Genomic DNA, 25,967 nt, shown 5'->3' with positions numbered 1-25,967 from the left:
CTGAAGGTAGGGGAAGGATCAAAGGTAAAGAAGAGTCTCTGTCTTTCTAGAACAACCATCCCCCCACCAAAAAAATTTCAAAAGAAACCCCCCCACCCCCTCCTTGATGCCAGGGGAATAAAGAGTGGGCACAGCAGGGAGCATCCCCTGAGGCTGACAGGAAGGTCTGGGTTCCATGGCAGCAGAAAGATGACCCCTGTGGGCCCGAGGAGCCACCCAGGAGATGGCCAAGTCTCCTGGGGTGTGTGGGGTAGAGAGGCAGCGGGGAGAGTGAAATGCGAGAGCAGCAGGGACCGCAGTGCGGGGTCAGACATCCTGCGTGCGTGAGGCCCACCTGGGTCTCTTCTGGTCACATGACGTCTGGCGGGGCTGACCCCTGTGCTCCTGCTTCCCCTGAAGTGAAGCCAGAAGAGGGCTTATTCACACGGTGTGGTGAGAGGCTGCGGGGTGATGTACGGGAAGGCACCTGCTGCCTAGTGAGCCCGAGAGTCGCGCATCCCAGTGCAGCAGAGTCATCACCCGGCTGGGTCCCGCCCCGGGCCTCGGGCTGGGCCCCAACCTGCCTCTCTAACGGGTGCTCAGGTGCCCCCCGGCCCGGGCCCACGTGTTGAGAATGTTTGGGGCGGGGGGGGGGGGAGAGGGAGACCAGTACTCATTCAACGGTTTTTTTTTTTTTTTTGGTACTATTAACCAAATTGGGTTTAAATGTGTGGAGGGGAGTGAAGGAGAGCATCACGCACACTCTCTTTTCCGCTCTCTGCTTATTGTACCTGATAATTACAGCCTTAGGAATTAAACAAATATGGAATTTTCTGATTAATTATCTTAATGTTCTTGCACCAAGTGGAGACAAACCCTAATTTAGTGCTGAAAGCTGCCCGAGCTTGCGTCAGCATAAAAGGAGGTTTTCTGGGCCGCAGGGGAAGATTTGGAAGCGGGGGGCAGGGCAGCGGGCCCCAGCCTGGCCTCCAGAATAGGGCCTCCCACCCTGTAAGGCCGTTTGTCCATCTGTGTCCCTAGAAGCCTTCTGGAAGCACCGGGCCCATCGGGGACAGTGGGCGCCCGACCCGGGCTCCCGACCTGGCCGGGACCTGCCTGTTCCTGAGTCCACCTGGCGCCTCAGTGGGCGCCCCTGGGCCGCGAGGAGCGCCCCTTCCCTGCTGTCCTGCTGTCTGTCCTTGGGGTGCTTGAAGATCGCTCTCTTCACCTCTGCTCCTCTTTCCCCTGCAGGCCAAACTGCTGCCTTTCTCTCCTCCCGCCTAGTGTGTGCGGCTGACTTGGCCCCCCGGGCCTGGTCCCAGGGGAAGGGTGATCATTTCAGGCCTCCTTCAAGTGCCAGTGAGCCCCCACGTGGGCCCAGCACGCTCCCAGGCTGGGACACAGAAACCAACGAACACGAGGCCTGGTCCTCCACCTGCAGGGAGAGCAGGTGTGCGACAGGGGTGGAGTGGGAGCAGGGCCCCGGGAGGACTGGGTAGGGTGCGGGGGAGGGGGGAGGATGGGCTGTGGGGCCAGAGCTCGCCGGGCAGCCGACGTGGGGAAGAAAGGCAGAGCCAGAGCCAGCATGGGGTGTGGTTGAAGCAGTGGGGTGGCCTGCGGGGGAGCTGGACGTGGGCCAGGAAAGGCTGGACAGAGCGCCTGGACAGACGTGAGACAGAGGCTGGACAGATGCACGTCGGCATCCCCCGGGGGCTTTCCTAACCTTCCGGGCTCAGGCCCTGGCCCAGACCACTGAGATCAGAATGGCTGGGGTGTGCCAGGGACGGGAGGTTTGGAAAGCTCCTCTGGTGCCTCTGATACACGCCAAGGTGAGAAGCAAGAGTGCTCAAAGTGTGGCCCCTGCACCAGCAGTGCCAACGCCCCTTGGGCACTTGTTAGAAATGCAGGTTCCCAGGCCCCACGTCAGACCCGGGAATCAGGGACTGTGGGGGAGGGACCCAGTAAGCTGTGTTTCAACAGCCTTCTGGGTGCTTCTGGTTCCCTCTTGAGTTTGGGGCCAAAGGAAGGGAAGGTGTCATCCATGAGATGGCGAGGGCGTGAAGCTTCAAGGAGGGAGGCTGTGGGAGATGCTCCGCAAGTCCAAGGGATACATCCAGGAACATCAGCTCTTCTGGGAGCCCTCGCTGACCCCGCAGGCGGGGCCACGTGCCACCTCTGGACCCCCACCGCCCTGGGTGCCCTCCTTGAGGGCAGTGGTCACACGCACAGCCTCTCTGTGTATGTGCTGGTTTTCTTCCCTGGACCCAGGGCTCCTGATGACTGAGAGTCTTTTTTCTCTGTCCCTGTGTGTCTAGCACACGATCTGCCCGGAGCAGGTGGTGCTTTGGTCACCGAGTAACTGGAATGACCACATCCAGGTGCCAGATCTCCTCGCTGGGGCTTTCCTGTCCTCTTGGTGGCCACATGCCCACCCTCGTGCTGTGCGGGAGGTTCCTGTGTTCCCCAACCCCATCCCATTTGTCCAGTCCTTATGTCTTCCTCATCACAGCGAACTCTGGTCCCTTTTAGGGTGCAGGAGCGATCACGGGGTGGGGGTGGGGGAGGACCAGGCACAGCGAGGGCTTGGGCAGTATTCCTGTGTGAAGGGACGAGAGCCCAGGACATAGTGACAGCACGGGGCGGGGGTGGTGGCGGTGGGGATGGCCAGCCAGGGGATGGTCAGTGGCGGGGAGCAGCAGCGGGAAGGGCAGCAGGATGTTGCAACAGAACCTCTGGGGCTGGGGCTTAGGGCTTGTTTTTTTTTTTTTTTTTTTTAAAGAAACTTCCCAGGGGGAATCTAATAAGCAGCCAAGGCAGAAAATACTTAATGTTAGACTTCCCCGCATGAGCTGCTGGTGGAGGAACTATCTCTGGCTTTTGGGTCCAGGGGCTGGGGCTTCCTTTCACCCATGTGAACGCGCAGCCTGCAGTGGCTGTGCCCTTGCCCGTGCTCTCGCAGGAATACGTTGTTTTCCGTGACTGCTCAGAAAGTCCATTATTGCAAAAAGGAATATTACTGTCTGTAATTAAAACATTAGCAGCACCTTGACATTATTTTCATGCTTATGAATAATTTATTTTTTTTTATCTCAGTGTTGCATTAACACTGCTGTGCATGTCATCACCTTTCCTTTTGCTTCAAGGAAAAAATATCACGAAATGCTTGAGTTGTCCAGAGGGCCTGGGATTCTCACATCCGGGGCTTCTGACAGGGAAGCTCGGAGGGGCCACAAGTCTGCCTCCAAGGTCTTTATCTGGGAGGAGCTTGGGTGCTGATGGGGGAAGGAGATGGGGCAGTTATTTTAGACAAAACAGGCAGCTGAAAATAATCCTTGAGACAAAAGTTGAATACGGTTTGCAGGGTCTTATGCACTTTTGAAATCCATGATGTCGACCAAGCTCAGACATTTTCATTCTCAAAATCTGGGCTTGATTGCACCTTCAAGTTCTAGAAGGCCTTCAGCTTATATTCTTTCCCTGCTCCTTCCAGCCTTGTGTTTGGGATCCGTTTGTCTAAGATTGGCTCCCTAGACTGGGGAAAAAAGCCAAAGGGAAAAAAAAAGCACCCTGTTTTTGGGTTTTTATGAGTAAGACACAGCCCTTAAGAAGCCAAGAATGCTGTGTGGAGAAACAGACATGAACCACAAGTAAAGTTAAAAGTAGGAGGATAGAGAAAAGGCTAGAAACATTGAGGAAGGATATCTAATCTGGCCTAAGGAGTGGGGGCACCTATAAAGTGTTGTCAAAGGAGGTCACGTTATTTTTTTTTTTTTTAAAGATTTTATTTATTTATTCATGACAGACACAGAGAGGGGCAGAGACATGGGCAGAGGGAGAAGCAGGCTCCATGCAGGGAGACTGATGTGGGACTCGATCCCGAAACTCCGGGATGACACCCTGGGCCAAAGGCAGAGGCTCAACCACTGAGCCACGCAGGAGTCCCATTATTTGCGTTTTGAAGGATGAATAGAGGTGTTCTAGGAGTAGGCGAGGGATAGTGGTGGTGAAGAAAGTCCGAGAAAAGAAGTTGAGCTGCATTTCTCTCAGTTTCCAGAGAGGGGATGGGGCTGACAGGAGTGAGGGGCAGCTAAGAAGACAGTTTAGTCTTATTTCACAGTGTTGGAGGGATAACTTTGAGTGGGAATAACTGGGTGCTCTTTATTCTTTCCTTTTAGAGTGAGAGCATGGCCACTTAGGAAGAATTTAGACTTTGGGGTTAGAGAGAACTGGCACTGAATCCTGGCCCTGCATCTGCCAGCCACAAGGACCCGAGCATGTTAATTTTCTTCTCTCAGCCTCACTTTTCTCATCCTCCTTATTATAGTTGATCATGACTTTGGTGCCAGAACCTAGGAGTTATTTCAGAAGCCAGGCTCACCCTGGCGGGAACGTACGAGGCAAGGGCAGTGGATGGAGGATGACGGGCAAAGGCAACCCTTCTACTTTCTGCCTCTATGACTTTGACTACTCTTGGCATAAGTGGAATCATATAGTCTTTTCCCTTTGTGACTGGCTTATTTTATGTAGCATAATATCTTCCAAGTTTCATCCATGTGGGAGCTATTTTAGTCTTTATTGTAAAGGATGGGAAATTGGTTCTCAGAGAGAGGCAAAGGGAGGAGTGGGATTTGAACTGAGGCAGCCCAACTCCAGAACCTAGGCTCATGGCTGCTAGTGGGCAGGGGCAAAGGCCCACCATTCCCTGGCAGTCTTGTCTTGTCTTTTTCTTTTCTTTTCTTTTTTCTTTTCTTTTCTTTTCTTTTCTTTTCTTTTCTTTTCTTTTCTTTTCTTTTCCTTTCCTTTCCTTTCCTTTCCTTTCCTTTCCTTTCCTTTCCTTTCCTTTCCTTTCCTTTCCTTTCCTTTCCTTTCCTTCCCTTTCCTTTCTTTCTTTCTTTCTTTCTTTCTTTCTTTCTTTCTTTCTTTCTTTCCTTTCTTTCTTTCTTCTTTCTTTTTTTTAGATTTTATTTATTTGAGAGAGAGAGAGAGAGAGAGATGAGAGCATAAGCAGGGTGAGAGGCAGAGGGAGAAGCAGCTCTCCGATGAGGAGGGAGCCTGATCTGGGCTCCATCTCGGGATGGATGAGATCATGACCTGAGCCGAAGGCAGACGCTTAACAGACTGAGCCATGCAGGTGCCCCCTGACAGCCTTCCTCGTGCCTCTCCAAGGGCGGCCTTGCTGGCACTGGGTGTTCTGGCTGGGGCTGGGGGACACCAGGCCCCTGTGCCATCTGCTCATGGGGATTCATCAGGAGCTGGCGTGCTTTCTGGCCCCGCTGCTGCTCGTGACTTTTCTCCACAGTCTATGAAAACACAGGTGCTTTCCTCCTGCAGGTAGCCTTGCATGGGCGTATGTTCTAGAACTGGCTGGTTTTGGAGGCTACGTGAGAAAGTATCATCAGAGGCCCTCAGAACAGAGTAATAGTGTCGTAAGAGGTCAGAACAGAGAGGGTCATCGAGACAAGGGGTGAGGGACTGGGGAAGGCTTCCTGTAGGAGGAGGTGAGGCCAGGGAGTGACTTTGAAGGGTGGGAGGATTTGCAGACAAGCTCAGGATGTAATGATGCCGGAGAAAGGCATAAATTCCCCCAAGTAAAGTAAAGCTAATTGAAATGTCAGCACCGTCACCTGTGTTCTCTCCCAAAGCCAGGCTCCTCCACGCCTCATAAGAGCCCTGCCGGAAACTATTGCCAAGAAGTGTTTTCTTTAATTGGACAAGGCACTGATTTAGACAATGCCTCTCCAGCGTGGAGTAAAGAAAGAAAGTAAATTACTTAATCGCGGTTGGCTTGATGAAGCAAATGCTTCTGAGGGGGCTGCTGGAGGAGGTGGAATTTCTCTTCACCCCATTGGGCTCATCTAATACAAAAATCAAACCTCCTCAAGGCCTTAGCCTGCTGGGACTGGAGCTGTGACAAGGGACTCTCCAGCAAGCTCCCAGGAACCCCACAAGGACAGAAAACCTCCCTGACATTCTAGAAGCAGAGGAGAGGAGGGGGAGGGGCGGGGACTGGATTGTCAATTCTTTTTTTTTTTTTTTTTAAAGATTATTTATTTATTTATTCATGAGAGACACAGAGTGAAACAGAGACACAGAGGGAGAAGCAGGCTCCCTGTGGGGAACCTGACATGGGACTCGATCCCAGGACCCCAGGATCATGCCCTGAGCTGAAGGCAGGTGCTCAACCGCTGAGCCACCCAGGTGCCCTGGAATTGTCAACTCTTCAGGGTGTGTAGGGGAATGACACTGAGCCCCAGGTCTCTGATCCTCATTGCTGGGACTTAGGAGATGCCTCTGAGTCTCTGGGAACTAGCCTGTTCCCAAAAAGGACACACCCTGTGAGGATGCTCTAGGGGGTCTGGTGCTGGCCAGCTTCCTCACCTGGAAAGTCACAGCCACCACTTCTTGGTCTATGAGAGACACGTTCTCACCAGCATCCCATGAAGTAGTGAGCAATTAGCTCCACTAACTGAAGAGCAACTTGAAGTCTGGAAAAGTGAAGTAACCTGACCAAGGTTATGGAGCTGTACGTGGTACAGCCAGCGTGTATCCTGGGCTTGTCTGTCTCCCCAGCTCGAGGCTCCCTGTTGTTCTTTGTGGATTGAACTGGATGATGTCTAAGGGCCCCTGGCAGACCATTGTGCGCATAATCCTCTTGGTTTTATAGATCATGCCTTTCAGTTGGCTGTGGGGGCTCATGGGCACCCAGTCACCCTTGATAACACTGTGCCAAATTGAATATGTTGTTTCTCTCCCGCATTGTTCACCAGCTAGCACCTAATAAGGTTCCCGCCATGGGTCAGGAAGGGTGCCAAGGTTGTTCACTGCAGTTACCAGCGAACTTTAAAATGAAGCCTCAGAGACGTAGGAATTAGACATTCAAGATCTGCTGAAACATTAGGACCCTAGGCCTAGGGAATAGAGTTTATATGACAGGAATCGCTTATAAAATTGGATTCTAATAGTTAGATAACATTATAGACCAACCCCCTCGTTCCTTACACGATTTTAGTACTATCAGGTTTGACTAAGAAACAGATAGGGGCTGTAATTTGCCTCCAAAACATATACCGAATCATCTCAAAACCCTGCTAGAATCTGAGTCGCTTCGTGGGGCGTGGCCTAGAATGAACCAGGAGCCAGACGTGATGGTACCCGGGCTGTGGATGTGCACTGGGCTGACTTGCAGAGCTCACACGGGAGAATACAAAGGGTCACTCCCGAGCAGCGGGTTACAGACTCATGGGGCCAGTGCCAATGGGTCATCGTGTCCCAGACTGAGAATGCTTCTTGGAGGGCATGCGTCTGTCCACCGTTGACTTAGCACTCGCCAGGGCCCTCTGCTTGGCAGATGGTGTTCGTGTGTCCTTTGAGGGTGAGCTCATCATGTCCACGGGTCACCCATCCACTCATTCATTCATTCATTCATTCAGGTGTCATTGAGTACTTTCTGTGTGCTAGTTAGTCACTGTTCCAAGCTGGGGATAGAGTGACAACTGAGGCCAAGATTGTCCCTTCTCTCATGGAGCTGACATCTTTTTTAAAAAAATATTTTATTTATTTGTTAGAGAAGGAGCATGAGCGGTGGGGAGGGCCAGAGGTAGAAGGAGAAGCAGGCCCTCCGCTGATGAGGGAGCCCTGTGTGAGGCTCGATCGTAGGACCCTGAGATCATGACCTGAGCTGAAGGAAGGCACCTAACCGGCTGAGCCCCCCAGGTAACCCCCTGAGCTGGCATCTTTTTTTTTTTAATTTTTATTTATTTATGATAGTCACAGAGAGAGAGAGGCAGAGATACAGGCAGAGGGAGAAGCAGGCTCCATGCACCGGGAGCCTGACGTGGGATTCGATCCCGGGTCTCCAGGATCGCGCCCTGGGCCAAAGGCAGGCGCCAAACCGCTGCGCCACCCAGGGATCCCCTGGCATCTTTAGTCTAGTTAAAAAGTTCTGATTTCTGGAATGTTCTTTCTTAGTCTCCCGGGAACTTTCCCCACAGTCCTGATTTGGTTCCTGGGGTGGCCCAAAGCCATCTTGTCTCTTCTGGTGGTTGAACATTACCATTTGCTCTCTGTCCAGGCTCATGCGGCCTGAGGAGCCAGGCACAGCCCCGGTGTTGTTGCATTGCATGGCCCCAGCCAGTCCCTTCCTCTTGGCCTAGGGTCCTCCCGAGGCCCTTCCAAGGGGTCCTCGCTGGGCAAAAGCAATCCCCAGTGGATGCCACAACTCCTGTAGGTCTAACATGCTGCCTTGGGAAATGGTTCTTCCTCAATCAGTCAGTTTGGACTCACCAGAAAGAGTTCATTGAGAAATGCTATTTAGGATGGGAGAGGGTGGAGGATTGAGGAGGGTGGAGACTGGGGTTTGGAGAGACAAAGAAACAGGAAGGCGAGCAGCTGCGGGTATACACCACCCTTCCTTCCATCTCTTTCAGCTGCCTTCCTGGCCCCGCATGCTAAGGCTTCCACACCCAGGTCCAAAGTGTGAGGCTGTGTTTCTCCGGTATGTGGGTACCAGCCCCCGTACTGGGAGCAGGAGATGCTGAAACCACACACCCCACCCTCTAAGAGCCCAGTCCTGTGAGAAGGCAGAGCTGAAGCAGGTGTCTATGCAGGGTGGTGAGAGAGAAGCAGGTGAGTGTTGGAGTCATAAAGCCATGGACCAGGGGACAGTTTGTGCACCTCAGGATTTGGGGATGGCTTCTGAGTGAGGAGATGCGTGAGGCATTGAAGCAAAGTGGACAGAGGCAGGATGGGGACAGAGGTCATGGCAGGCATGTGGGAGCTCTGAGTGGCTTGCCTTGTCTCCAGGCTGCAGTGCAGCCAGCACCCCGGGTTTTATTCTGGGTTTAAGGACAGGAGGATTGGTTGGGCATCAGTCAATGGTACTTTGAATCCTAACTGGGCTTCTATGTAATTCTGAGGCTTTGGGCAAATCAGAAACAACCCTTGAAACCTCAGTTTCCTTATGTCGCCCTTGGAGCCTTCCTCCAGCCCTCCCTCCACTCAATACCAGCCCTGTCTGAGACATGGATGGGGTGACTGTCCCCATCTTGAATGTCCTCGGCGGGAACGGAGACTTGGGTGGTGGGAATGGGATAAGGTGGCCATACCTTCTCTACCCCTGCGGGCTGAACACGCCCTGCCGCTCGGTGTGTCTGGTGGGAGGCCTGGCAAGCTGACCGGGGGCTTTCCCCATCCGTTCCCAGAGGGGCCCCAGGTGCCAGGGCTCTCTGGAGGGCATACAGCCAAAGGTCATCCCTGCCTTCAGCTGGCCCCAGGAAGGATACAGCCAGCTCTTGGCTGGGATGCTTGAGTTTTGGGACCCTGGGGAAATGGTCAGATGGGCTCTGAGATGCTCACCTCTCTTTGTAGGACCCAGCAGGAGGGCGGGGCTGGAGATGGCAGAGCCGTGGGGCGGGGGGCAGGGTGAGGGGGTTGCAAATCACCCAAAGTGTCAGACACAAATCAGATCCCTCTACTAATGCGATCGGCATTAGACCACAGTGCTGAAGAGCATGGTGTCCGGAGCCCAACCCTGTGTGGCCTTGGGCAGATTGCTCCAGCTCCCTGCCTCACCGATGGGACTCACTTCTCAGGATGAGCAGGTGAACGGCCTGAGCTTAGCACAGGGGTGCACGGTGCAAAGGCAGCGTGGCTGGCCCTGACATCGAGCCGTAAGAGCGCTCTGTGCAATGGTGAGGAGTGATCACCTTCTGTCGGGGGGCCCGGGGAGCACGCAGAGGCCCACACCCGGCCCCGAGGCCTGGCCAGGGCAAGGCTGGCCGCCACCAAACGCGAGGGCCGCAGAGTGGAGAAGCGAGCAGGCCGCGCTGACAGCGGTTGGACGCTCTGGTGAGTTTGGAGCTGGGCCCAGGCAGCCACTTGGACCTACGTGAGCATGTGACATTTGGAGATGATCGGGCTTTTACTGGGGGAGTGTGGATGTAAAGTTCTCCACTGAATTTTCTATAAATGCTTTTTATTAGCTGGTGCTTTACAGTGTGAGAGCAATTGAATTAGGCCTCCATTACTTCTACTCCCTGGGGAAGGAAGGAGGCCTCCTCGAGTCCTCCGTGAGGGTGAAGCCAAGAGGAATATGAAAATCAGGCACCAGGGAGGCCTGTTGTCGGGAGGGCACTGATGGCCCTCGAAGGACATTTTTCTCCGGAAGCAGGATAGTGTAAGACACAAGCAGTATCCTTTGCCCTAAAAGCAAAGTAGCTTCCTTCTTAAACATCACTACACTGGAAGGGGCCCCCAGAGCCCAGTCTCTCTGCCCACACCCTCCTCTGAGTTTGAGGACAGAATCTTGCCCTTTGTATATCCTGCTTCCCTAGCGCTGAGCTCACCGTGCTCGACACCAAGAAAGTGCAGAGTGACGTAAGCTTCGTCGCTGTTGGCCTTGGCTCCATCCTGTGGCCAGCTCTGTAGGGCTTGGTGTAACCCTGAAACCACAAGGATGGAGGGAAGAAAGGCCCATCTTTGAGGAGCTCATCCTTCTGTTGGGTGTAACAGACAGAAACAAGAAATTGAGGCACCAGTGGGTAAGCAAAGCAGTGGAGGCTTATGGGAGCTGTGGGGACCAGAAAAGGTACTTGCCTGGGGCATCAGGTACCCAGTCTGAGGGAGGGGGCTCTGAGCAAAGCACTGAGGTGTGCTGGGGGCTTGTATTCTTCCCGTGAGACTTAGATTCATCCTGGGGGAGGAAGGTTGGGCAGATGACAGATGGGGTGGTGGTGGTTGGGGGGAGGACATTGGCCTCCAGGGGTTTCCCTGTGGGCAGGAGGTGGCCTCTCTGATGTGCAAGGTGGGTCAGGCTACCTCTGGTGCTGGTTTGGCTCCACAAGGAAGGCATCCAAGCAGCAAGCGGTTCTGGAACCCAGGCGGGCATTGGGCTCATACATCCCTGTGTGTGTGTGTTTGGGTGTATGGAAGGGTGGTTCTGTGAACAACTGGAAGGAGAGGGAGGGGGCCCAGGCTGCAGGGTACAACCCTAGCACTAGCAGATAGGGCCTGGGCAGGGCCTCTGTGTACAGTTGTGCAGGCTGTCCATTGCTCAAGGATGCCACACCACATCAAAGAGAGTACCATTCACATAATAGAAGCCGTAGATTTATACATCTAGTATGACAATTCGGGAAAGTGGAAGTAAAATGTCTCATTTTAATACATATCAGAAAATGATGACAGTTTTACGATACATGGAAATGAAGTGTCTGAAGGAGAATCTTTTTTGATTTGTGCAAAGGTGCCACATAGGCTCCCAGCATCTCTGAGGTCGGGCATGTGAACTGGGCTGACTCGGGGTGGGGAGGGACGGGAGGGGGACCCTGGGCCCCTCCCTGGCACGCTCCATACCTCTGCCTTGGTCAGTAATGTTGCTGCTGAATTTTTCATCAAGCAGTAGGATGCTTCCCTCATGAGGAACTCGTGGGTGACTGGGTGGGAGAAACAGGGAGGCTGGAGGCAGGAACACCTCGTCAGAGGTCCTGACGAGGTACGTGGGCAGGTGCACCTCACAGTGTGGAAGATGCACCTGAGTAAAGGTGGGAACCCCTTGAAGGCAAGAGCCCAGGCGTGTGATTCTGTTGAACTGAGTGGGTTTTAAAGTTGGGACGGGCTCGAGAATGCCATGATCCCTTACTTTGGAGGTGTTCCGATTTCCAAGTGGCTTTCCTTGGAATACTGGTATGGAGACAGATGGGGGGCGGGGGGGCGGGTAATGGGCCGGGCCACCAGAGGTGGAGCGGGTGGGGACAGCACACTGTCTGCTGTGCTCAGGCCCACGGTCGGTGCCCAGAGGCTCCGTCCAGAGGACCAGGGTCCTATCACTGCAGCCAGCATTGCCTCAACACTTCGTCTTTTTCTTTATTTTATTTTATTTAAATACAATTTGCCATCATATAGTATAACACCCAGTGCTCATCCCATCAAGTGCCCTCCTCGGTGCCTGTCACCCAGTCACCCTATCACCTCCCCTTCTGCAACCCTTTGTTTGTTTCCCAGATTTAAGAGCCTCTCATGGTTTCTCTTCCTCCCTAATTTCCCCCCGCTCAGTTTCCCCCCTTCCCTTATAGTTCCCTTCACTAGTTCTTATATTCCACTTATGGATGAAACCATATGATAATTATCTTTCTCCTATTGCCTTACTTCGCTCAGCATAACACTCTCCAGTTCCATCCAGGTCGATGCAAATGGTGGGTATTCATCGTCTTTGATGGCTGTGTAATGCTTTAGTGAAAAATAGACCACATCTTTATCCATTCCATTCACCTGTGGCTCCTTCCACAGTTTGGCTCTTGTGGACATTGTTGCTATGGACATGGGGTGCAGGTGTCCCAGCATTTCACTACATCTGTCATCTTTGGGGTAAATACCCATGTCTAACCTTTTCTAAGGAACCAACCCCTATTCATTTCTCCAGGAACTAGTGTTCCTGGGTCACCCACATACTGTGTGGGCTCAGCCAAGGTGTGTCTCCCCAGCTCAGCTGTGTGTAGAGCCCTGAGGAGCAGCCGGAGCTTCCCGCAAGGCTCCCCCAGATGCTCTTCTTTTCTTCCCTAGCCCTTCCCACCCCTGGCAGTGGCGGGGCAGTTCTCTGTCCCACCTCCCTCTCTCCTCCCACAGAGGCTCTCCTCCATGGTGGTTTGTCCTGACAGGAGGGAGTGGGGAAAGGCGGACAGGTGGGGCATGCATGCATGGGCGGTGTGGGCTGTGGTGGGCTGGATGATGGCTTTGAACCTGTCTCTTTCCACCACCTCTCGTGGTGCTGCCCCACCCTGTCCCTCCGAAGGTGCCTGCTTTTGGAGACAGGGTCCTTGGAGAGGCAGCTGAGGTTAAGTTGAGGTCATGGGAGGGGGGATCTAACCCCTGCAGACTGCCTCCCTCCAAATTCTCAGCCTGCTGCAGGGATGCTGTAGGTGAATGAGGGCCACTGAGTTGGCAATACAAAGAAGACTCTGGAAGGAGAGAGGGTAGTGGGAAAGACTGCACAGAGGCATTTTTGTTTGTTATTCTTGAAACACACGTGAGGAAATGCTGCCATTGTCCTTTATGATTTTCAAAGCACTCTGACTTGTATTATCTAGCTTGTTCCTTACAGTAGCTCTGCAGGGGTGTGCGTCATCCCCAGATCGGATGGAAACTGAGGGTCAGCGAGCTTCCATGCCTTTCCTGAGGTCTCCAGTGAATATGTCTTTTGCTTTTCTGATAAAAAGGGTTTTATGAAGCTGCAGCTGGCATTGCCCACTTTTCCCTCTTCTAGCTCAAAGGCAGACGTGATGTCTGGGACTGCAACAACCATTTTGTTACCACGAACCGACAGCATTGAGACAGCTCACCCGAAAAGGAGGGAGTGTGGAAGCACGGAAGGTGCCGGGGTTGTTGGCAGCCTGCTTGCCTCTGGACTTCTCATTATGTGAAGAAAACAGGCCCCATTCATTCCAGCCACTGAAGTCAGATTTTCTGTACTCGATGTTATACTGGGGGACATGAGGCCTAGAGCAGTGGCCTGAAGTATCCACAGGAGGGAAAAACCCCAACACACTAAGAAATATCAAAAGTGCTGCAAGAACGAAGGACCTGATTTCTCAAATCCTCCCACCACCGGGCGAGTGTGCAGCGTGCAAGAATTGCTGTCAGGTGCTAAGCTATGGCAGGAGAGTTTTCTATTAGTTATGGGCAAACCCATTCCTGGGCAAACCCTTCTTTGCTGCTGGGTAGGATGTTACTGTGTTTTACAAAATAAATTGTATCAACAGATACACACAGAGACAGAGAGTTCAAGAGAAACAGAGGCAGGATGGAAGGACACTTGGACAGGAGGACGTCCCAGGGTTCGGTAAAAGGAGGAGGTACAAGGGGCAGCCTCAGGTCTGGGGGGCGGAGGTGGGCGAGCAGGGCTGCCCCGGGGGAGGCTCGGCAAGGCACTCCCGTCTGCCCCATAGCTTCCTTGTGATGCTCGACTCCGTCTCTGTCTTGTGCTGCCATCCCAGGAGGGGCTGTGCCACCAGGCCTCACTGTCACTCCCCGCTGTGCTGTGTCCGGTGCTCCGTCTGCGGCTGACTGTCACCTGTGTGCTGAGCTATATGGAGACCCGCGACAAAGCAAGGGAAAGTGCTTCTCTCCGGGTTCTGGACATCCTGTAACGGAGAGGTCCCTAAGCCGTCGCTTGTGCCCGGTGCAGGGGGGCTTTGAGTTTTGGTTCCTCTTGGAGCTCTTTTTTTTCTGTTCTCTTTTTCTTGCCCAGATATGTGTTCAGGAGGCTAGGCCTGGGCAGGGTGAGAGAAGTGGCCACAGTGCTCGCCTCAGAATTCCTTCTTCCAACCGAAGGTGTGGGCCTTTGCAGGTTCTTCTTGAAGTCGTGAGCTCTTTGCTTCCCGGAGAACATGCCCCACCCCATTGGGTGGTCAGATGAGCTAGTTTCAAAGGTAGCTGGAGTTCTTTCTGGGGAATAGCCCCAGCCTCCTGGAGAAGCAGATCGGACTCAGCTGCTTCTGGTCGATTCACCAAACATCCATCCCTAGGCCATTGGGACCCCGTTCGTCCACAAGGCAGGTGCAAGTTAGTGTTCTGGTTCAGGGGCTGAGAGAAAAGGTCACTTGGGGGATGCACATGTTCTTCCCCCAAGTTTGGGCCCCACCCTGTCAGCGTCCCCTCATACACAGACTCCAGATCCTGCCCACAGTCATCCCTGAACACGTAGAGCAGGCAGCAACGTAACGCTCCTGCTTCCTGGTGTGCTTATTTGTAGTCCCCGGATCCCAGAATAGACATTTCCTTATCAAGGAGCACAAATTAATGGAAGAAGAAAGAAGGCGCCCCTTATTAGAGTAGATTGCTTTGCCTGAAATAGCCCTATAACAAACGTGCTCCTGAAGTACCTCTTGATGGAATCTATGAACATTTGTAGTATTTTATATTGAACTTAATAATTTATTAATGTTTAATATTTCACAAGAGTAAAGCAGAAAAGCTGATGAAATTTTCATATCTGCTATTATAGGCTAAATGGAAGCTGGGTGGTGCTGAGGGCCTGAGGCCCAGTGCGTGCCCCCATCCGCAGGCCCAGCCGGCCTAAGTAATTCCGTCTGCTACCCCAGGGGTGCCCAGACCCCAGAGGTCCTGCGCACTTGAGAGAGCCAGATGCTTGGGGCTGTCGTAGGTTTGGATGAACAGCAAGACCTGTTTGTGGTGTGATGTGACTAGGGCCGAGCATCTCCTCTATTCCCCAGATTTTCCTCACTGGTCCGTTCTGAGGCCTCAGTTGTCCATCATTAAGATAGATTGTACTCCCGGTGAGCGAATCAGCACCCATGGGAAGGGTAGCTTATAGCTAATGATAGTAAATTTAATTCACTGTTGTAAATGTGTTTTATATCGACAATTCATTAATTTCTCAGAACATTCCTGTGAGACAAGAGCTCTTATCCTCATTTTACAGATGAGAAAACTGATGCCCAGCAAGGGGAAGCAATTAGTTCAGGGTTGTGCAGGAGTCCTGAGCTGGAATTTGGGTCTAGGCAGTCTTACTCCAGAGTCTGTCTTCTTCTTCTTCTTCTTTTTAATTTTAGAGAGAGAGAGTGAGTATGAGTGGGGGAAGGGGGGCGAGGCGGAGGGAGAAGCAGAGGGAGAGGGAGAGTCTTAAGCAGGCTCCATGTCCAGGGCGGAGCCTGACACGGGGCTCTGTCCCATGACTCTGAGATCATGACCTGAGCCAAAATCAAGAGTTGGACACTTTTCTTTTTTTTAAAGATTTATTTATTTATTTATTCATGAGAGACACAGAGAGGCAGAGACACAGGAGGAGGGAGAAGCAGGCTCCCTGTGGGGAGCCTGATGCAGGACTCGATCCCAGGACCCTGGGATCACACCCTGAGCTGAAGGCAGATACTCAACCACTGAGCCACCCAGGGGTCCCAAGAGTTGGACACTTAACCAAGTGAGCCACCAGGCACCCCCAGTGTCTGCCTTCTTAACTCTCACACTATGTGATCTCTCTAAACACAAACCAAAGGAAACAACATTTATTGCATCCTTACCAAGTGCATGGCTCTGGGCATATATACTTGAACTTTGAACAACTGTGCAGATTCACTTACATGTAGATTCTTTTTGATAAATGTATATAGAACTGAAAATGTATTTCCTCTCCTTTACGATTTTTAAAATAATATTTTCTTTTCTCCAGCTTACATTATTGTAAGAACACAGCATATAATACATAGAATATACAAAACATGTGTTAATCAACCATTTATATTGTCTGTAAGGCTTCTGGTCAACAGTAGGCTTTTAGTAGTTACGTTTTTTGGGGGGAGTCAAAAATTATATGAGGGTTTTTGAGGTTGGCCCCCTGACCTTTGTGTTGTTCAAGGGTCACCTGCACTCTGGAGAAGATAAAAAAATGATTATTTTTGTCTGAGTGACACTACACAGCATGCCCTCTGAAGTCAGCAGGTACTCTGGTGTTTCACTTGTCAGCAGATTGACCTTGGGCAAGTTACCCAGTCACTCTGAGCCTCCAAAATCATACCTGCCTCACAGGTTTGCTGTGAAGATGAAAGGAGATCAAACTTTAATAAGGTATATGTGGGAGCAGGCTTGGCAAACTATGCCCAATGGGCCATATCTGGTCTGCCAACTGATTTTTTTTATCAGCTTTATTGAAATATAATTCATATAAATGCAATTCACCAACTTACAGTATACAATTTAATGGGCTTTTTTGTATATTCACAGATATGTGCCCCCATTACCACAGTCAGTTTTAGAGAATTTTCATCATGTCAAAAAGAAATGAGTACCCTTTAGCTATTACAGTTCTCCCAATCTCCCACTTCCTTCCTCTCCCCCTAAGCAACCCCTAATCTACTTTCTGTCTCTATAGATTTCTCTATTCTGGGTATTGCATTCATATGAATGGAACCATATAATATATGGTCTTTTGTGACTGGCTTCTTTCATTTAGCAGTTCTCACAGCTGGATAGCATTCTTTTTTTTTAAGATTTTATTTATTTATTCAAGAGATACACAAAGAGAGGCAGAGACATAGGCAGAGGGAGAAGCAGACTCCCTGCAGGGAGCTGGATGCAGGACTCGATCTTAGGACCTCAGGATCACACCCTGAGCCAATGGCAGACACTCAACAACTGAGCCCCAGACATCCCCAGCTGGATAACATCTTAGTCCAGGAATATGCCATATTTTTTTCCTTCCATTCTTCAGTTGACAAACATTTAGGTTGTTTCTACCTTTTGACTCTGTGATCCCTACTGTTTTTATAATTAGAATTTCATTGCAACATAGCCATGCCCAGGACAGGAATTAGATAAGAGAAGCAAGGTGCCCAGAGTGCAAGAACACAGAAGATGTTCACTCTTTGGATCCTGCAAGTGAAAGTTCAACCCTGGTCATGCTTAGTCATTTACTGATGGTGTGTCGCTGTCTTTTTTTTTTTTTTTTTTAAGATTTTACTTATTTACTTGACAGAGAGAGAGAGAACAAGCAGGGGGAGAGGGAGAGGGAGAAGCAAACTCTCTGCTGAGCAGGGAGCCTAATGCAGGGCTCGATCCCAGGACCCTGAGATCATGACCTGAGCCAAAGGCAGATGCTTAACTGACTGAGCCACCCACGTGCCCCTGCATCGCTACTTTTGACCTAGAATGGTAGAGTTGAATAATTGTGACATAGACCATCTGGCCCACAAAGTAAAAAATGTTTACTATCTAGCCCTTTGCAGGAAAAGTGTGCTCATACTTCTTCAGCAACAGATTTTTTAGTCCCTTACTCTCAAGTTTGGAAGAGAAGATAAAAACAAGAATTTAATGAGTCCTCTAAGACTCATGGCTTAGCCTCCTATCAGCCTTATCCTTGGTTGTGTCTGGATGGGTCACTGAAAATGATAAAGTGGCCTTAGGCTCTAAAATACTGCTTCTGGAATGGAAACTTGTCTTCTAGAAGTCCGAATATTCCAAAGCTCCATTCCAGAGCCTGCATTCTTTTAGCACCAAAACTGTCTGGTTTCCGGATCAACTTAAACTGCCGTTTCCCAAATGTTCCATTGACTTTTCTAAAAACATTTTTAAATTAAGGAATAATTAACATACAATATTATATTAGTTTCAGGTGTACAACATAGTGATTCAACAATTCTATACGCAGTGCTCGCCACGGTAAGCATAGTCACCATTTGTCACCACATGGCGTTATTACCATATTATTGACTCTATTCCCTACGCTGTACTTTTCATCCTCACAAATTATTTATTTTATAACTGGAAGTTGGTGCCTCTTAATCCCCTTTATCTATTTCACTCCCCATCCCCTGCCCACTTCTCCCCTGGTAACTACCAGTTTGTTCTCTGTATTTAAGATTTTGTTTTTTGTTTGTTGATTGGTTCATTTGTTTCCATCTAATCAAAGCTTCAATGTTCGAGATTGGATTAAAAAGTCCTTAATGCCTAGAAAACTGTTTGCCTTCCCCTCAAGCAGGGACTTGTTTTACTTGCGCTCTCAGTGTCACAAGGAGTGGTGCTGTCCTTGTTGTGAATGAGTCTTCCCTTGGTGATCATTCTGGAAAACCCCCTTTGTCACTCCCTACCCTCTTCAGTTTTGATGCTCCTCCTTTCAGAAACCAGAAGATATCGCAGTAGAAAGAGCATTGCTATTAGAATCCACAACTTTTGGTTGTAATTCTGACCTTGCTTCAAAATAGCAAAATAGCTCTCTGACCTTGGGCAAATCACTTCACCTCTTCTATTAAATAGTGGAAATGATACCTACCTCACTAGGTCAATGTAAGAAAAAAGTGTCAGGTAAGGCAAGCCCTATACATAAGTACGATATGATGATCTGTTGCAGACTCAAAATTGTGGGCAGAATGATGAAGAAAACGAAGGATGGCTTGATTTACCTGTTCTCAATGTTCCTTCTTGTCCCTTGGTTGGAATCACCATGTCATGATCATCCCTAGGGATCTTCCTGTTATTTCTTCTTTCCTACTTTTCTTTCACAATCAAAATATATGCTACAAATTCTCTGAGCCACCAAATCCATTCCAAGGTACTAATGACTGAGAAAACTTTCCTGTGTTAATAGACTCAGGGTGGTTTGCCGTAAGTCAAGAGCTTTATGCTCAGAGAACGCCTTCCCAATCTTGGAATGCACAAAGTGTGAGCAAAAGGGAGTAAAAGCATAGGAGCTGGGGGTAGAGGCTTCCTCAGCCCAGGGAGGCAGATTTGCTTTGTGTCTGTTGAATCACATGTGGACACTGTCTATCTGCACACACAAATGAAACAAACAGAAACAAAACAAGAATGAGATGAAGAATGTATTAGATTGTACTATGACCTTTTACCTTATTTTTTCAGGATATACCTTGGTCTCCTTAATCTTTGGGTACTTAATTTACCTAGGTACTTGTCATGGACATGTGTTGTTTTGTTGCCTTCTACAAAGATCATCCCGATTTGGGAATATTCCTGATCCCGCTAAGGAAGTTGTGCTAGAGCTGCCCCAGTGCCAGCCTCCTGATATCTACATCCCTGTGTAATCCCCTCCATCTGTGTTGGGCTGGATCTAGTGATGTCCTTCTAATGAATAATAGAAGACGCAATATCACTTCTGAGATTAGATTTATAAAAACACTGCAGCTTCCATCTTGGGGTGCTCTCTCTCACTTTTTCAGATTCCTGGGAGAATCAAGTTGACATAGAGTGAGTCACTCTGTAGACCCATGTCATAAAGGGTCGAAACCTGCCGATAACAATGTAAGTGAGCTGGGAGGCAGACTCGTCTCCAGCCTCGACTCCCCACCTACCTGAACCTTCAGATGAAACCACAGCTTTTGATCACTGTATGAGAGATCTCAGTCCATGGGGAGGCACACAGCCAGAGGAAGACTGAAGTGGAACCCATGAGGGACCTGGTTTCTTGGGATTAGGGGTGGCATTGAATATGTCCCTCAAAAGGGACTACACATTACTCATTAAGGTATTCTGAAATAGATTGCTGAGAGAGTGCATTAGCGTCTTGGAAAAGTCCCCGAGTGGGACATCTCTTCTTGCTGGTGGGAGATATTGTAGCTGAAACAGGCACCCTGATTTCAGTCAAGGTGAGAGAATTCTGGAATGGCACAGGCTGAGGTGAGAATCCAGATGTTACCAAATTATGGCTAGGTATGCTTAGATTAGTAATCAGTATGTTCTGACCTACATGTACCTTTGGGGGCTAATTTTAGGGACTGAAGAATTGAAATCAACAGCCATTTCACTAATATTTTACTTGATCTATAAAAGAAACAAAACAAAAATTCCCTTAAAGATGTGGCGGTCAAGTCATGGCCCTTACCTTATCCTAAATGTGGGTCAGCTGCCAAGCCCAGGGCTCTTTGAATCAAAGGGAACCGTCAGGGTTCCTTGACGGGAGATACCGCAGTATTGCCACAGGTACATATTACAAATATTTCTTCAAATCCTTTGCAAAAGGATTGATCTATTTACTACAGTAGCTGTGTACTGGGGACAGGGAAAGATTCAGTCCTTTAGGGATTATTCAACACTAGTTCTGAGATGAGGCTGGTTTCAGAGGGACCAGAACATCAGGGTTGTCTGCTGATTTTACTGGGAGTTTAAGGAAGTCAGTGCTGTGAATGAGTGTAAAATCCTGCAGGATGGTGGGATGGGAAATATCCTGTGTACTGGAGTGTGGCACAGAACTGATGGTACAGCACATCCCCAAGGAAGTACCATTGTCCCTATCAGATGAATGCAAGCTGCTTTGGGTCTTAAATTTTCGTTTTATTTTGCTTTCTTGCTCATTGAAATAGAGGAAAAGGCATTTTCCAGGTGAATATCTACATAGTAGATGTCAGGGATGATGGATGAGAAACTGGAGTGAGCCATGAAGGTTGGGAGACAGAAATACGATGCTTTAGAAGCATGGACTCTACTCTTTACTAATTCTTTTTCTTGTCTTTTAATATATACATTTATAATTTTAATTGCTTTCCTTTCTTTTACCTGTCTCTCAATATTGACTCTAGTCTTGATTACTTTTATTTTATAAGTGATTACTTAGGACACGTAGATAATAGGCACCTAGAATATCAAGAAAGAATATTGATGATATCTAGAATATTAAGAGAGGATGGCAACAGAATTAGATGTGGAATGGATATGGTCTAGATATCATAGACTTTGAGCTGGATAGAGCAACTGGTATAATATAGGTGCCTCACCTTGGGGTGAACTGAAATTACTATCAGTATTTTATTTTATTTTTTTATTTTTTATTTATTTATTTTTTTAATAAATTAATTTTTACTATCAGCATTTTAAAGGATAGTTGTAATATGTTCCTAATGGGAGGAAATATGGGAAGCCAAAGTCTATCCAAAGGGATAGACTGCAATGGACATATTATTTTTGACATATTGATTTCCAAACGACCCACTTGAGAAAGTGAGGGGGGCGGTTGCCACTTCTCTTAGCTTCTTGGCAGCTAGGCTGTAGGCACATGACACAACCTGAGTCGATCACGTGTTCCTGTCCTAAGACTTTGAAACTTGAGTGACAGAGTTGCACAGGACGTGCAGATTATTCTCAAAGGCTGATACAGACAAGAGTCCAGTGACGGTGACGTCCGTGATAGTGTATTAAGAACACTGTTGTTAGAGTGTGATCTTCTCAATGCCTTATTTCCCTTAGTTCTTTCTCTTCTGACCCTGATTTTCCAAACTTCCACTGATTCTGTGAACTAGGCACTGCACTGCAAATAAGTTCCTTTTCTGTTTAATTTAGCTGGAGTTGTTTTCTGTTGTTTGCCTCTCAGAGCAGTGATTGTTAGAGTGTTCAATATTATCTATCCCACAGTGTGTGGTGTGTGTGTATGTTTTAGGACTTCACTGAGGGTATTAGAGATTAACAATGGGGACTTTTGAAAGTCTTAATTAGAGAAAGAAGCAAGTTAATTCACCTGTCGACATCATTCTAAGGAGGCTCAGGGCAGAAATCGTCAGGGGATGAATGGGCTGCTTCAGATATGGGCCAGTCCTTAACTACGTTGGAGGAGAGTTTTGTCTGAGATTGTTTCCACTTTCCACACCCTACCAGCCCCCAACCCAACTCCATTTATAGAGAAAGGGGGCTGGGGGAAGCCACTCAGGAGTTATTTTAACTCATTGAGAAGATGAATGGTTTGGAATAGTATCTCATTTATTATTCAACATTTATTGATATATACCGGGTTCTTAGAATAGTCCTTGGCACACAGGAAATGCACCATAGGATGGACATCAGGGGCAGGAGACTAATGGGCAAAATATTTACTATCAATAACTTTACCCACTTTACCTCACATCACCAGCTGGTCTAAATCTTAGCTTGGAGGTTCCAAAGCTACCGACATGAGTATATTAGCATGAGTGTGGATTTAGGGAGCTTTCTTTTGGAGTCTGATTTCCAAGTATGCGGAGAAGCTCAGAGATAAACTGCAACTTATTTAGAGTGGTGTTCAGGCCTCGTGAAAGTCAGCTCAAAACCAAAAAAAAAAAAAAAGATCAAAACAACCTATCACTCAGTTTCATCTGACAAAACAACTGTTTGGAGTATTGGATTCCTGTTCCCCTGCTTGTCAGGTGACCCTATGTGACTTAATTGGAGGGGCTGCTGTCTGGGAAGTCTTTTTTTTTTTTAAGATTTATTTATCTGAGAGAGAGTGAGAGCGAGAGAGAGAGAGAGAGAGAGAGAGAGGGTGAGAGCACACGCACACACAAAGGCTGGGAGGGGAGGTAGTGGGAGAAGGAGAAGCAGCCTCCCTGCTGAGCAGGGGGACCCATGCGGGGCTGGATCCCAGGACCCTGGGATTATGACCTGAGCTGAAGACAGGCACTTAATGGACCAAGTCACCAGGCACCCCTCTCTGGGAATTCTTGGCCACATCATGAGCACACATTCCTCCTTCCCCTAAAGTGCCCATCACCCTTACTCCCCACAGCCCCCATCTGTGAGAGGCTGTTCTCTGCTCACACCCCTCCCTTGAAGTCCGTACAGAGTAACCTCTGTGCAAATCACCATCATAGTCTGTCCTGGGTCAGGTGGTTCTCTTCTGAGGGTGACTCAGGGACCCAAGGTGCTTCCATCTAATGCCTTTGCCACCGGGTATCACCTAGCTGGCAGACGGAGGGAACCTTGTGGAGAATCAGTGCCTGATACTTAACCATGTTGGTCCAGAAGTGACATATATCACTTCCACCTACATTCCTTTGGCAAGACATGGAGTTCTGTCCTAATGCAAGGGAAGCTGGGAAATGTAGTTGTGTCCTGGCTCCTCAGTAAGAACTTGACTCTGTGGAGGGAGAGGATAGGCCTTTGTTGTTCTGGGGCCATCTTTAATGTTCTACCCAATATCAAATCCCTCCTCCAGCCACCAGCTTTTGTTGTTTGTTCCCCGCCCCCGCCAAGGGAGAAAAAACTACGTAAACCAATTCAGCTTCTGCCATTAATATCTGATAATATTTTTACTTCATTATCACTCTAGAATATGTATAGATTTTAAAAGAATAGGAAGGTAACATCCCTGAAAATAACTCAAAGCAATGGCTTTCCTGGTAGGGGAGATATTTTGGAATTGGGGTCAGGAGGGGGCACTCCTGTAACCTTCTGGTAATTCCCAGAGCAACATGCGTTCACCTGTGTATGAGGGAGATTCACATCTTGAAGGCTGACCATATTAGAGACGGGAGAGAATAAATCCCTCTCATAGATTTTCATCCAAATTCTAGCCCAGCTGTGCCCTTACTAGGTCTGGAAGTCTGGGAGCAGAGCTGGCACTCACCTGGCTCACAGCTTGACGGGTGGTGCTGCCCAGCTCCACTTTAGTGGGAGAGAGATTGATTGGTGCCTCATCCATTTTCCAATGCTGATGGATTCCCTGATTCACTCACTTGGGCCAGACATGCATCTCCTGCTAGGCAGTAAAAATGTCAATAACCGCTCTCTTTTTACTCTTCTTCTTTCCAAGCTGGAGACGGGCTTCCATTAAATCCTTAACCCATGCTTTTTTGATTAAATCAAATTTACAGCCACTGGAGAGGTACAGGATTTCAGCCATGTTCACCTTGCCCTCAGTAAAGGGCCCTGGACTTGGTTTTTAAACAAATCTCAGTAGTTTCTGCCTTCCATATTAGTTTCCAGTCAAAGCCAAGGGCAGGCCCTTGGCTAAACCTCAGACCAGGCAAAGCTGCTTCACCTTATGAGTGGGAGGGACCCAGGCCCCTAAGGAATAGGAGGGAAGTGGTGGCATTACAGTGAGGATGGCTGATCTTGTAGGGATGGAAAGTGACAACAGCCCAAGAGAGGGTGACATTAGACAAAAGGCAAGGTGACAACTGGGAGATACTGGAATCACTGACTCTGGTTAATTAATTTAAAACCAACCATGTTTAAATTTCTGTCATCCTCAAAGAAACAAAGCTGATTGACTAGTTTATACTTGGGTGTTGAAGACTAATGATGTTGACATTGATTGCTTTCTCCATGTCGGTCACTATGCTAACCAGCTTAAGTATCACTTCAGTTAATATTTCCAGCAAGCCTATGGGGAAAGTACTATGATGACCTTTGTTCTACAAATGAGAAAATGGACTCAAGGAGAAGATAAATGACCTTCCCAAGGTCATGCACCAGTGAATGGCAGAGCCAGGATCTGAATCCCTAAGCCTGGCTCCAGAGCCCATTCCCTTAACCACTGGCCTGTTCTATGTAATACCAAGAGCTCCTTACATCACTGCTAGAAATAGTTGCATTTTAAAAAAAGGCCAAGAATTAGGCCAAAGGAATAAAGCAATAATGGTGGCCCCGTGAAGGCACGTGAGGGAAATGTGTTTAGCTGGAAGGTTTTCCAAAGCCGTCTTTGAAATCACCCCAAACTTCTTGTGGAGTTGGTTGTCTGTTGATAAACCTGATTCACAATCATGTCCAAGATGAAGTGCATCACCCTCATTCTTTTTTTTTTTAAATATTCATTTATTTTTAAAGAAAGAACATGTGTAAGCAGGGGAAGAGCAGAGGAGAAGAAGAGAGAGAATCTTAAGCAAGCTCCATGAATAGCATGGACCCCAGCATGGGGCTCCATTACCAATCCTGAGATCATGACCTGGGCTGAAATCAAGAGTTGGATGCTGAATTGACTGAGCCACCCAGGATCCCCATGTCACCCTCATTCTTGATCCTCAGATGTGGTATCAGCAAAGTAGAGGTCAACCATGAACTAATTGCTTATGAATGGAATGAAAGAATTAGGGGAGAGACAGAGGAGCCTGGTCATTACTCTTCCCCCTCTGAATCTGCATTTTCCCTAGAATAGTGTTGGCACATTTTCATTTGCTTAAAAAATGAGTATTGAGCCAGATTCTTCAGTCTGAGCTTACATAGGACATCCTATTGAATGGAAGTTATCATTTGGGTAGTTATCATTTGGTAACTTGATAACCAAGTTATCATTTGGAAGTTATCATTTGGCGGGATGTTAGTTTTGCACAGATAGCCCTTTCTGGAAAAGCCCACTGGGGCAGAGAGCCTCAGGAGTGGAGAGCATTTGGGACCTGAGGGGCAATGGCCTCTGCTCTTCTTGAGTGCCCCAGCAGCCTCTTGGGGGATTTTCTACAGCAACAATTAGGAGGCAGGTAACTAAGAAGTTCCCTCCTAAGTGCTTCTGGGAACATTAAACCATTTGCCTGGTTAGCCTTGTAGGGGATGGCAAAGGTATGCGGGATAGAAGTGCTGAAAGAGGCACCATCTGCAGGCCCCAGGAATTCCTAAATTTAATCTGTGCTGAGGTTCTGAGTCCATTGTGAGTGAGGAGTATGACCTCCTGTGCCTGGTGGGACCATGGTTAGAGCTGGTGGGGGTATGAGGAGGAGGAACTTCAGGGGTCGACTATTCCTCATGTCTACTTCTACTGCCATCTTCTGCTGTCAAAGCAGCTTCTCAAC

The sequence above is a fragment of the Vulpes lagopus genome, chromosome 24, assembly GCF_018345385.1.
Source record: "Vulpes lagopus strain Blue_001 chromosome 24, ASM1834538v1, whole genome shotgun sequence".
NCBI classification, from domain to species: Eukaryota; Metazoa; Chordata; class Mammalia; order Carnivora; family Canidae; genus Vulpes; species Vulpes lagopus.
This window is presented reverse-complemented; position numbering follows the sequence as displayed.